Here is a 10,506-nt window from a genome sequence, read left to right on the forward strand (position 1 = left end):
CCAAGGGGGATGGTGTTAAACCATGAAAAACTGCCCCCATAATCTAATTACCTCCCACCAGGCCCCACCTCCAACATTGGGGATTACAATTCAACATGAGATTTGAGTGGAGAAACATAGATCCAAACCATATCAGCAGCACATTAATACATTTTAATCCTATTATAAAAGATAAAAGTGTTAGATATAACTAAAACTACAAAAATGTATTAATTGATATACAATATTCCCACATAATACGATTAACTTCTGGAGTTGTATGGCACAGCATAGTGTATAGAACTAACAATACTATATTGTATACTTGAAAATTTGCTGAGAAGGTACATCTTATTTTAAATTTTCTTACCCCAAAAGAATTAATTAATTAATTAAAGAAATGAGGCATGAGGAAACTTTGGAAAGTAATTATATTTGTGGTCTTGATTATATTGATAGTTTCATAGGAATATATTCCAAATTCACCAATTTGTATGTATTACTTATGTACTGCTTTCTGTACAATAATCATACTTCAATAAATGGATTTTTAAAACATTCAATGGGGCATTAATGAAATGAGTCCCCTCTCATATGTATTTAATTGCTGTATGAATCAATGTTTAGGAGACATTTCAGAAGCATAAAAGGTAAATTTTTTGTTTTTCTTGGGACACCTGATTGATGGCTTAATTTTATTTAATCCATTTTTCACCCCCCAAATATCCATACACTGTATTTCACTGTGTTTCATTTATATCAAATTTTAGATTGAAGAAAGTTTCATATAAAAACCAATAAATTTAAAATTCTTGGGTTTCTGATTCACCAGTATAATTTTCCAGGTGCCCCAGGAACAAGAGCTATCCAAACTATGACGCATAATAGCCTATTATGATGCATCTCAGTCTCTTCATTAGGTCAAGACATGGAAGTTACTTACCAAAGGTAAACCTGGTAATGTTGGGTATGATGAGTACCCTTTCAGAATCACACATCCTAAATTGATATGAGAGCAGTGTATTACCTAGGACCTGGTGGATAGCAAATTTATTTATTTATTTTTTAGATGGAGTTTCGCTTTTGTTACCCAGGCAGGAGGGCAATGGTGTGATCTCGGCTCACTTGGAACCTCTACCTCCCATGTTCAAGTGATCCTCCTGGCTCAGCCCCCTGAGTAGCTGGGATTAAAGGCACCCACCACCACACCTGGCTAATTTTTGTATTTTTAATAGAAATGGGGTTTCACCATGCCAGACAGGCTGGTCTCGAACTTTGGACCTCAGATGACCCACCCTCCTCAGCTTCCCAAAGTGCTGGAATTATAGGCGTCAGCCACCATGCCTGGCCAAATAGCAAATTTTGATGTGAATTTGGGCAAAGCTGAGAGAAGGGATCTGAAATCTAGCAATCTACAGTTAAGAAAAACCATAAAAGTTATCTAATCCAGTCTTGTTTCTAATACAGAGATTTTGTTCTTTATAACATATCTGAAGTCAGACCATCCAGCCCCCATCCTCAGCTTGCCATTGGAAGAAAGCCCATTGCTTCAAGAATTAGCCTAATTCATTGTCTTTGATGCAAATCATGAGTTATTTTTTTTCTCTCCACAAGCAAAACTACAGCTCTCTCTTGGTATCTTCCATTTACTCATTCAATTTCAAACTTTTGAAGCAACAAAGAACAAGCCTCATTGTAAACCATTTTGTATGATAATTTACTTCAATGTCTATTTTTAAATAAACATAATGTTAAACAGACTGTAAGTAGCCACCAGAGTTCATTTTCAGCAAAGATGAATGACCTTTTCTAGTCTTTATTTTTCCTATGATTTATTTCCAAAGTATGAAAAGATACCTTTTCTCAATGACCTTCTTAGAGAATAGAAAGAGTTTTAGGCAGGGTGTGGTGGCTCATGCCTGTAATCCCAGCACTTTGGGAGGCCAAGGTGGAGGCATCACAAAGTCAGGAGTTGTGAGATTAGCCTGGCTAATATGGTGAAACCCCATCTCTACTAAAAGTACCAAAATTAGAAGGCACGGTGGCACGCGCTTGTAATCCCAGCTACTCAGGAGGCTGAGGCAGAAGAATTGCTTGAACCCAGAAGCGGAGGTTGCAGTGAGCTGGATCATGCCACTGCACTCCAGCCTGGGCAATGGAACGAGACTCCATTGCAAAAAAGAAAAAAAGAAAAGAAAGAGTCTGAGTCAAGTGAGAGTTAAATATTCAGGCAATCAAAATAGGAAAAATCCAGTAGTTTTAAATCCCAGGCTTTTAGCACTTTCTGATTATTGACTGGGTTACAAGTGGTGATTATTATTCCGTCATAAAGAAATCTAAGGATCAAGCAACACTGCTGCGATTAGGAAATGGGAAATTGCTCACAGTGATCATTATTTCATCACAATTAGCCAAAAACTAATAGATTTGGTTTTAAAATAACACTTAGGTTTTTCTGTTGTAATTTGCTACTTAATTACAAGGATTACTGTGAAAGCATACCTGTGAGTTATGGCTTCAGCCTACTGGAAATGCTTATACACATCCATATACTAAGAACCCTATGGTTGCCATGAAGCATCCTGCCAGGATCTGCTGATAGCATTTTCTGATAGACCTGGCTGGGCCATGCCACCAATTTCATGCTTTGCATAAATCTCATGTTGCTTAAACCTTCTGGATAATCAGAATAAAATTACAAATCTATTTTAGTTAATTAAACATATTGCCTAAATGTTGCATTAGAAATGTGGTATATTTTATCTCTTTTTCTTTTACAAGACACAATAAGCTAAGAGAATTAAAAGGAGGCAACTGGCATGTGGGAATAAATTTCCCGACTGAATGATTTTAAATAAATAAATCTTTGAGATCAATTTTTATTTACTGCAGGAAAAAGTTATTATTGACAAAAGAAGATAAATGACAACTGCACACACACCCCAAACTACTTTCAGTGATGAAATTTTCATTATTTCTCAATGGGTAAACAATCTCTGTAGTCTCCTGTATAATAGTCCTCAAAGTCCTTAATGTCTGATTTCCCTAGAAGAATTTATCACATAATGATTCATTCGTAAGGAATAACAAAGCAATTGGGGTTTGATGAGAGGTATAGATGACTCTAGTTCCACATGAGACTTAAAAGGTTCTGTCACACATGAGAAAGTTAGAAGAGCAAAAAATTATTCCACTTCTCAAATTAAGGGTATTGTGTTCAGTTATAAGTCTTCTTTGTAGACTTTAAGAACACAAGCCTGCCAAGTGAATACAAGCAGGACTTATTAGCCTTCCCCTAGGTGATATTTTTATACACATGTTAAATTGAAAATGTAATATTTGGCCCAGAAACAGCTGTGGGCTAGCTATAAATAAATGGTTGCCAGGCATAAAAAGACCAGGTAAGACTCAGCTGAGGTGTGTGACCTTGGGCAGGTCATTCAGTCTTTCCAGACCTCTTCAGTTCACCAGCTGTAAAATGAGTTGAGTCTTTAAGTTCCCTTCCAAGTCGAATATTTATTTAACGCTTTTACCCTATATATTGAACATGTCTTGGTCACGAACTAGTGTCTAATTAGTATCAAAACAAATCAGATTTGATTGCACCTCTTAATCTTGGAAACACCTAACCAAGTAGTTTTTACAACTAGCAACTAGCCTTCAGTAAACTTATTTTATCAGCTTTATGAACCTTAGAAAAAGTACCATTTAGGGTTTCATCTATATGACAAAACCAAAGCCATTTGGAAGTAAAACAAGGAAAGAATGGAGTACATTGAAGATGATCAAACTGTTTTTAAAGATAATTGAAGTTACAGCCACAGTGAAGATAGTCTACCTTACTCCCAAATCCCCTTCGGGATAAGCTCCTAAATTTTCTATCCAATTGGCTGGTAGCTAGAACTGACTGACAGGTTTGGCAAATCCCACAGGGAAAGCTTTCTATGAAGGGAATTACTGGCTTAAAAAAAATAGCTATTAACCTTCAACATCTTTAATCGCCCACCAATTAAGCATAAGCACCCTTAAGCTCCCAGTGATTAACCTTTATTACCCCAAGTTGCTCCCACAGGCTCTCCTACTTACTTAAAGACAAAATAGCAGAATGACAAAATGTAGAACTGTTAACCTTTCCAAAGTGTATTTTTGTTCCATTGATGTAAAAAAAATACTTTATTGCCCTTGAAAACATGTCGGTTGCCACAGTAAAAATGTCAAAAGTATTTGAGTCGGGGTGCTGGCGGACGAACCAAGCCGCAGAGCCCCCGAGCCCTCGTAACCCGCGCGGGGAGCACCAAGGATGCCGCGCGGGGACTCGGAGCAGGTGCGCTACTGTGCGCACTTCTCTTACCTCTGGCTCAAGTTCTCACTTATCATTTACTCCACCGTGTTCTGGCTGATCGGGGTCCTGGTCCTGTCCGTGGGGATCTATGCAGAGGTCGAACGGCAGAAATATAAAACCCTTGAAAGTGCCTTCCTGGCTCCGGTCATCATCCTCATCCTCCTGGGTGTCGTCATGTGCATGGTCTCCTTCATTGGTGTGCTGGCATCCCTCCGTGACAACCTGTTCCTTCTCCAAGCATTCATGTACATCCTTGGGATCTGCCTCATCATGGAGCTCATTGGTGGCGTGATGGCCTTGATCTTCCGGAACCAGACCATTGACTTCCTGAATGACAACATTCGAAGAGGAATTGAGAACTACTATGACGATCTGGACTTCAAAAACATCATGGACTTTGTTCAGAAAAAGTTCAAGTGCAGTGGCGGGGAGGACTACCGAGACTGGAGCAAGAACCAGTACCATGACTGCAGCGCTCCTGGACCCCTGGCCTGCGGGGTGCCCTACACCTGCTGCATCCAGAACACGAGATCGGGTCTCACTATGTTGCCCTTGCTCGCCTTGAACTCCTGGCCTCTGGTTCCTCCCACCTCAGCCTCCTAAAGTACTGTGATTACAGGCATAACTCACCGTGCCCAGCCTGTGGCCTGGCTTTCAGTTTCTTAATGGTGTTTTTCAAAAAGCAGGAGTTTTTAACTCGACCAACTCCAATTTATCAATGTTTTCTTCAATGCATGATGCTTTGGTGTCATAGCTAAGAAATGTTTGGCTAACCCAAGGTCACAAAGGTTTTCTCCTACATTTTCTTTTAGAAGTTTTACAGTTATGTTACAATTATATAAAACTCTTACATTTAATTCAAGGATTCATTTTGGGTTAATTTTCTAATATGGTACAAAGTACGCATCAAAGTTAATCAGTTTTGTACATGCATATCCAACTGCTCCAGCACCACCTGTTGAAAGCAGAGATGAATTTCCACTGAATTGCCTTGGCACCTTTGTTGAAAGACAATTGTCCATGTATGTGTAGGTTTATTTCTGGATTTTTCACTACTTTTTGGTCAGTGTTGCCCAGCAAATGTCAGAGCAGACTTCCTTGACTTGATCCTGATCTTAGGGGAAAAGAGTTCAGTTTTTATCATTAAGTATAATGTTAGATGTAGGTTTTTCATGGATATTCTTTACCCAGGTTGACTAAGTTCTCTTGTGTTTCGAGTTTACTGAAGATTTTTGCCAGGACTAGATGCTGGGTTTTGTCAAATGTCTTTTCTGCATATTTTAAATCTGCAAACATGGTGAATTTCATTGATTGATTTTCACATGCTGAATTAACCTTGCATTCCTGGAATAAGCCCCGTTCAGTGATGACGTGGTACCCTTTTAATATATTGTTGGATTTGGTTTGCTAAAATTTTGTTTAGGATTTTTGTACCTTTGTTCAGGAGGATGGTTTTCTTGTAAAGCCTTTGTCTTGTTTTGGTGTCAAAGTAATGCTGGCTTCATAGAATTGCTGGAAAATATTTCCTCCTTTTCAATTTCCTGGAAGAGTTTGTAGAATTGGTAGTATTTCTACCAATGACCTTTTTCACAGAACTGGAAAAAAACCACTTTAAACTTCATATGGAATCACAAGAGAGCCCACGTAGCCAAGCCAATCCTAAGCAAAAAGAACAAAGCCGGAGGCATCACACTGCCAGACTTCACACTATATTACAAGGCTACAGTAATGAAAACAGCATGGTACTGGTACAAAAACAGAGACATAGACCAATGGAACAGAACAGAGGCCCCAGAAGAAACACCACACATCTATAATCATCTGATCTTTGACAAACATGACAAAAACAAGCAATGGGGAAAGGACTCCATGTTTAATAAATGGTGTTGGGAAAACTGGCTAGCAATGTGCAGAAAGCAGAAACTGGATCCCCACCTGTCACCTTACATTAAAATTAAACTCCAGATGGATTAAAGATTTAAAAATAAAACCTAACACCATAAAAACACTAGATGAAAACGTAGGCAAAACCATCCAGGACATAGGCATAGACAAGGACATCATGACTAAAACACCAAAAGCATTGGCAATAAAAGCCAAGATAGACAAATGGTATCTAATTAAACTCCAGAGCTTCTGCACAGCAAAAGAAACCATCATTAGAGTGAATTGGAAACCAACAGAATGGGAAAAAGATTTTGCAATCTACCCATCTGACAAAGGGCTAATATGCAGAATCTACAAAGAACTAAAACAGATTTAAAAGAAAAAAAACAACCCCATTCAAAAGTAGGTGAAGGATATGAACAGACACTTTTCAAAAGAAGAGATATATGAGGCCAACAAACATATGAAAAAATGCTCATCCTCACTGGTCATTAGAGAAATGCAAATCAAAACTACATTCAGATACCATCTCACGCCAGTTAGAATGGCAATCATTAAAAAATCTGGAGACAACAGATGCTGGAGAGGATGTGGAGAAAAAAGAACACTTTTACACTGTTGGTGGGAGTGTAAATTAGTTCAGCTACTGTGGAAGACAGTGTGTCTATTTCTCAAGGATCTAGAAATAGAAATTCCATTTGACCCAGCAATCCCATTACTGGGTATATACCCAAAGGACTATAAATCGTTCTGCTATAAAGACACATGTACATAAATGTTCATTGCAGTACTGTTTACAATAGCAAAAACCTGAAACCAACCCAAATGCCCATCAATGATAGATTGGACAAAGAAAATGTGGTACATAAACACCATGGAATACTAGGCAGCCATAAAAAACGATGAGTTCGTGTCCTTTGCAGGGACTTGGATGAATCTGGAAACCAACATTCTCAGCAAACGGATACAAGAACAGAAAGCCAAACACCACATCTTCTCACTCATAGGTGGGTGTTGAACAATGAGAACACGTGGACTCAGGGAGACAAGCATCACACACTGGGGGCAGTTGCGGGTGGGGGGTAAGGGAGAGACAGTGCGAGGGGTGGGGAGGGAGGGGAGGGATAACATGGGGAGAAATGCCAGATACAGTATGCACCTAAAGTTAAATAAACAAATACATTTAAGATAATTAAAAATTAAAAAAAAAAGTATTTGAGTCAAAGGCTCTGGGCAAAACTAGCTTTAGGAAAAGCAATAAACTAAGAGTCAGCAGATCTGGATTTTAGATCCAATTTAGTATGAACAGAACAACTGAAGAGTCACCAGAATTCTCTGGGCCTCACTTTTCTCCTGTATAAATTGAGGGCAATTGTATTAGATAATTCTTAATGTCCTTTTCAGCTGTAATATTCCATGAGTCTAATCTATTCTTCTGTGATGAGCTAACAGAATCTAATTTAACAAGCCATTTTATTTGGGTAAAGAATAAACTAATTCAAACAAGCCATTTTATTTGGGTAAGGAATTATGACAACAGTCAGAAGGCATTACTCTTCTGACTATATTTGGACATTAGGCAGTTTCCAGAGTATAAACTGGGATATATATTTCCAGAAGCCAAACCATAAGCACTCTGGCAACATAGCAGCAATGCAGCTTTTGAGTATTTCAGAGATCCTCACAGAATTTCTAGTATTTGTTTTCCTTTTATAAGTTTAGATTTATAGATATACAACTTTTGAGGCGGTTTCCTTGAGGTACTATGTGTACCATTTGGAAAGGTGCTACCAGGCAGAGATTGATACCAGAAGAAAAGATTATGGACCTAAAAGTAAGATGTATTATAGCTGGGATAAAGACAAATCCATCACAGATCATATAATTTTCCCACCAGCAAATCTTTTCCTATAATAGACAAAATTTTTTCATAGCAAAAAATAGCATTTACTAATCAACATATTGATAAGAGTAACATCTTTTTTTTTTTTTTTTGAGATGAGTCTCACTCTGTTGCCCAACCTGGAGTTCAGTGGCACTGTCTCCACTAACAGCAACCTCTGCCTCCCAGGTTCAAGCGATTCTCTAACCTCAGCCTCCAAGTAGCTGGGATTACAGGCACCTGCCACCACACCCAGCTAATTTTTTTGGTATTTTTAGTAGAGACTGGGTTTCACCCTGTTGGCCAGGCTGATCTCAAATTCCTGACCTCGTGCTCTGCCCACCTCAGACTCCCAAAGTGCTGGGATTACAGGAGTGAGCCACAGCACCCAGCTAGTAACATAGTTTTTAATGTCATGAGCCAGAGGTGAAATACCTTGAAAGTCCATTTAGGATTAAAAGGATAAGCCTGACATAGAGGCTAAACTTTGTAACAGTATAAAAGGAGTATTAAATTGCTCTGAAAGATAAACTGAAATATCATTTTCTGTAATGACTCAATAGGAAAAGGTGAATAGTCTGGAGAAAGGAGAGGAAGTAGAAGAAACAAGAAAGAAAATGGGAGGCTGAAACTTGAGCTGTTCAAACCAGTCCAGAAATTATTTAAGAAAAGGGTTATCATGTACTCAATTTGATGTTCCTTGCATTGCCGAAATGAGATGCTCCTCCCTCCCCCCAAAAATCTTTCTATGAGAACCTGTAAGAATGGGGTTTGTATGAAATTCAAGGAAAAGAGGCTAAGTTCTAAATGTGACCCAGTGTGAAGCAGAGATTAAGAAAGGTATGCAAGATATAAAGAACAGAATCTAGACTAAAGTTAGATATCAGAGGCAGATAAAACAGAAACTAAATTCTAAGCAATTATCAATTTTTACCAAATTATTTCTTCTCAGATTCTGATAGCCCATCCCATTCTTCTTTCAGGGAATTTGCCTTTTGTCACAAAACTATCCCATTTCACTCGGTCACAGAGGTGGTATTTGACCCAGGTCAGGACAATCATATTTTCCCTTTCCTTTGGCTACGGGTTCTGGTCCAGAGCAGCCCACAGATCACCAAATGGAGATCTTCCCTTTAATTTAGAAATATCAGATGGCAGATGGAGTTAACCTTGCATATATATTAGTTTTTAAAGGTTTCTCAATTTCCCTTTCAGATTATTATTCATGTACAGAAATGCAACTGAGTTTTGTGTGTTGATTTTATATACAAATTGCCTAAATTTCTTTATGAGCTTTAATGGTTTTTTGCTGGGATAATTGAGGTTTTCCACATATGAGATTATATAATCTGCAAACTGATAATTTTCAATTCTTCCTTTCCAATTTGGTTGCTTTTTATCCTTTTCTTGCTGAAATGCTCTAGGAAAAACTTCCAACAATACACTGAATAGAAGTGGCAAAAGCAGGCATCCTAGTCTTGTTTCTCTTCTGAGGAAAAAAGCTTGCAGTATTTCAGCACTGGGTATGATGCTAGTTGTGAGGTTTTTAACATATAGCTTTTATTATGTTGAAGAGCTTTTTCTTGCATTTCTAGGTTGTTTAGTGTTTTTGCCATGAAAAGTTGTCATATATTTTCAAAAGCTTTTTCTTTATCGATTGAAAAGATTGTTTTTTTCATTCTGTCTATATTGTGTATTACACTGACTGATTTTCATATGTTGAACAATCCTTACATTATAGAAATAAATCTCACCTGTATTGATGTAGAATCCTCTTAATATGCTGCTGAATTCACTTTATTAGTATTTTACTGAGGATTTTTTCATCAATATTTTTCAAGAATATTCTTCTGTAATTTTCTTATAGTATCTTTGCTTGGCTTTGGCATCAGGGTAATGCTCATAAAATGTCCTTATAAAATGGGTAAGAAGGTCTTTCCTATGTGTCACGTGTTTAGAAGAGTTTTAGAAACATTGGTGTTAATTCTTCTTTAATTGTTTGGCAAAATTAACATTGAAACCATTTGGTCCTGGGTATTTCTTTGTTGGGAGGTTTCTGAATATAAGGTCTATCTCCTTATAATTGTAGGTTGTAGGTATGTTAATATATTCTATTTCTTTATAATTCATTCTTAGTAGGTTGTGTACTTTTAGGATTTATTCCTTTCATAAGGGTTATTGAATACATTGAAGTACAGTTATTCATAGGACTGTATTAGAATCCTTTTGATTTCTACTAATTCCTTGAATTAGTAATAATGTCCCCAGTTTTATTTCGAATTTTAGTCATTTGTCTCTCTTTTTTTCTTAATCTAACTAAAGGTTTATCAATATTCTTGATCTTTTCAAAGAATGTGCCCTTGGTTTTGGTGTATTTCTCTATTGTCTTTCTAGTCTTCATTTTATTTATCTTCAA

General features: G+C 37.5%; 1 pseudogene; it reads left to right on the forward strand.

The window, feature by feature from the left end:
- Positions 1-4,275: 4,275 nt before the first annotated feature.
- LOC100401242 (tetraspanin-15 pseudogene) lies at positions 4,276-9,227 on the forward strand (annotated as a pseudogene).
- Positions 9,228-10,506: the final 1,279 nt, after the last annotated feature.

Source organism: Callithrix jacchus, chromosome X (genome assembly GCF_049354715.1).
Source record: "Callithrix jacchus isolate 240 chromosome X, calJac240_pri, whole genome shotgun sequence".
NCBI lineage: Eukaryota > Metazoa > Chordata > Mammalia > Primates > Cebidae > Callithrix > Callithrix jacchus.